The sequence below is a fragment of the Camellia sinensis genome, chromosome 15 (assembly GCF_055761805.1).
Source record: "Camellia sinensis isolate YWXY chromosome 15, ASM5576180v1, whole genome shotgun sequence".
Classification (NCBI taxonomy): domain Eukaryota; kingdom Viridiplantae; phylum Streptophyta; class Magnoliopsida; order Ericales; family Theaceae; genus Camellia; species Camellia sinensis.
In genome coordinates, this window is record NC_138975.1 from 27,388,010 (window position 1) to 27,392,137 (window position 4,128).

The window sequence follows — 4,128 nt, forward strand, 5'->3', positions numbered from 1 at the left end:
GTTGTACATAGTTTTTGATGTTTTTATCAAAATTGGTATAAACATTTTTGATATTTGATAAAAAAAAAATGATAAAAGAAATAAAAAAAAGAAGAAGAAAAGATGGTCAGAATGATGAGTATGGCACAAGTGGGATTGATATTTTTATTGGCATGGTGTGATATACAAAAAGAAAAAAAACAAATTCAAATGGTTGATCTATCTCTCTCTGGTGGAAGAGCACACTGGCGGATAGAATTGATGATAATAAAAAAAAGAAGAAGATAAATATTATATGAGGGTGGTGGTGGAGAATCATGAAGGGGGAGAGTGGAAAAATAAAAAAAAAGAAAGAGAGCATGGATGAATCTGGGGCAAACAACAAAGGAGACACTCACACATGGGGAGGTTGATTTTAAAAATGAAAAGAAAGACACCTAACGAACACACTATCTCTCTCTCTCACATATGCAGACCGACTCTCTCTCTCTCTCTGAGGTTGAAGCAACACTTCAACACTCACTCTCTCTATATACATTGGTATGTGTGTTGCTTGGTCGAAAAAAAATGGGTTTTGTGTGTTAAAAAAGAGATGATGGAGGTGTTGGAAAAATGGTGTTTTATAAGGCTTATTTTGGGTCAACTTTGAGCTCAAAATTGAGTGGGCCCCAAATGTCTTTTGGGGTGGGTCCGAAGAGGTGAAGTGTTCCTTGCCACGTGTCAAGTCACACAGTGAAGATGGTTCATCAAAACCATTCATGAGTAAATGGGAACATGACGTCGTTTTCGGGTCTAACATTAATTTTTTAGACAAAATTCATTTGAATTTTTTCAATAAAAAATTATTGTGGAAATTTAATTTAAATCTAAATTCAAAGTTTGGGTTCCTAAATAGTTTCCTAAAGATTGTACCTCGTCCTTTATTGATTAAACTATTCAAATAGTTTAATAAAATATATTCCAACAGTTTAAAACTTTGTCCAGCAACGGATACTTTTTCAAATTGTTTGAATAAAACTGTTCCAAGTGCAACGGATAGAATCTGTTTGAATTCAAAACAGGTTGCATCTGTTCACTTTCAGAACTGAATCTGTTGGACAGATTCACACCTGTTCGGACAGGGCTTTTTGTGCCTATAAATACCAACATTCCAGCAGTGTTAGAGGATCCGAACATATTCAGTCTAAAATATTTTCTTGATGTCTAGTTTTTTTGTATCTTTGTGCATTATTCTTCATTTTAGTTTTAGAATAAAATTCAGAGAATTAGAACACAGGTTTGGTTTTCCGAAAAATTTGTTTTGGAGTGCTACTACAAATTGGTTAAGATCATTATATCTTGAGAGATAGACACCACTTAACCGTAAGCATCGTAGTAGGGCGAATCTGTCTTAAGGACAGAGTGTCACACACTCGACTTGGTCTTTCAATTTTCTTCAATAAATAAATTCAGTATGTTATTTATTTATTTTGTTTGAATTAGTTTCATTTTATCTTATTTTCACAGAAGATTGTTCCAACAATCTTAAGACAGATTCAAATTATTCTGTTTACAGAATTTTTCGTTTGTTTCCTTTTCTCTTTCTTCTTTTAAGAAATTTATTTTCTATAGATTTACAAAATAATATTCTGGTTGGAAAAACAAATAGTGATTATATGCTATTTGACAGATAGTAGTAATATACTATCTATTTTCTTTGACAACTAGTAGTAATATACTGGTATTATTAACAATTCAGAATATATTTTTGTGGAATTTTTTCATAAACTAATTTTGGTTTTTAGAAATTATTTTCTGAGTTTTCATTAATTAAAATTTTGTTTAGCATTTTAATTATTGAAGTGTTACAGAAATTTAATTTTCTGTGTGGAATTAATTTGGTTAAATAAAATTTTATTTTATTTCCAAATTAATTGAAAAATAAAAGTTACATTCTTGTTTCTTTTATTTTTACAGAATTTAATTCTGTGATTTTGGATTAATTTTCTGTGTAGTATAAATTCTAATTCTAATTTTGTTTTATAAATTAGAATCAATGGCTACTGAAACAAATACTCAAACAAGTACTACTACGGTGGCTGCAATGATGCCAACCCCCTCTCCTGTTGTGATAGTACTGGTAAATCACGGTGAAAAGCCAGAGAAGTTCTCAGGAACTGATTTTAAAAGATGGCAACAGAAAATGTTGTTCTATCTTACAACTCTGAACCTGGCTCTTTTCTCCGTGAGGATGCTCATATTTTGAAAGAGGATGAAACCAACCGGCAAGTGGTTGCTGCGGTTGATGCCTGGAAACATGCTGATTTCCTTTGCCAGAACTACATCTTGAATGGACTTCACAACACATTATACAACATCTAAAATCCTATTAAGACAGCAAAGGAACTTTGGGAGTCTTTGGAGAAAAAATACAAAACGGAAGATGCCGGCTCAAAGAAATTTGTGGTTGGCAGATTCCTGGATTTTGTAATGGTTGATTCAAAAACTGTGATCAGCCAAGTTCAAGATTTCCAACTCATTCTACATGACATTCACGCAGAAGGCATGCCTCTCAGTGAATCCTTCCAAGTTGCAGCCTTAATTGAAAAATTACCACAAGGCTGGAAGAAATTTAAGAACTACCTCAAACACAAGCGCAAAGAAATGTCTATGGAATAATTAATTGTGCGTATGAGGATTGAGGAGGACAACTGCAATTCTGAAAAGCGGGCTGGTAAGCATTCTATGAAGTCTAAGGAAAATGTGGTGGAACATGCTTCAAAAACCAAGAAACGAAAGTCTTCTGGAGAAAGTTCATCACAACGCTCTAAAGGGGGGGAGGGAATAAAAAGTACAAGTTTAATGGCAAATATTACATCTGTGACAAAGAGGGACATCGGGCCAAAGATTGCCGTACCAAAGGTAAAAATAAAAGAAGAACAAGCAAGAAGCCTACTCAAGCCCATATGACCGAAGTGGACAATATTTCCAATGGTGTAGATGATATCAATCTTTCTATAGTTGTTTTTGAGGCAAATCTTGTCGGAAATCCTAAAGAATGGTGGGTGGACACTGGAGCTACTCGCCACATTTGTGCCGACAAAAAGATGTTCACATCTTATTCTACAGTGGACAATGGTGATGTAACACCCTCAAAATAATACATAAAACCCATCACTAGACAAACAATTATACAAAAGAAACCAACCATTTATATTCATCAGAGTAGTTCTTACAATAGTATGACATGTTAACAACAAAAGCAAATGCCCTATGGACTTACAACTTTCCAAGTCAACACCTGGTTACACAAAAGAAGAGTACTAACTCTATACAAAATAAGCCCTTGGCTTGATATACATGTAATACAAACAAAATAAACAAAAAGAGTCTTCAACTCTCATCATCATCCAAGCTATGTCCTTGGAGGTGGCATACTACCTGTACTTGAAAATGATGTCCCATATAGGGTGAGCCAACGCCCAGTAGAAATATGCTAAACACAGTATGAGCAATGACTAAGACGTTAGCAATTGATAAATGCTCAAGTTCCATAAACCAATTCATAATCCATTTCCATTTCATGACCGCTATGTTCATGTTTCATTTCAGTTTCCATTTCTTATCAATTTCACAATTTACATCAACGGCTCAGAACCTGGCCAACCACTTATATGAGACAACGACTCATATTAGACATTTCTCATTTTTGCAATAGATAAACATACTAGTTGCATCAACATTTCAACAGATAAGCATACAAGCTGTATCCACATTTCAACAGATATGCATATTAGTTATATCAACACTTCCAAAGATAAGCATATGAGCTGTATCAACACTTCCATAGATAAGCGTATAAGCTGTATCAACACATTAACTAACAAGCATATGAGCTGTATCAGTGGAGTCCATCCCCTATCTCCTCCCAAACAACATCCGGTTTAGAGGTCCATCCCCTATCTTCCCCTAAACTGTGGAGTACATCCCCTATCTCCTCCCATACACACAACGTATATACACATAGGTCATATATACAATCAATCAATACATAACGTTAATGTATTCTATCAACCGTCATACTCTATGATATATCCAATTGATTAGTTTTAGTTTGCCTAATCATCATGCATTGTCTACAACAATCAAAACTACCCTCCACTAGTAGTC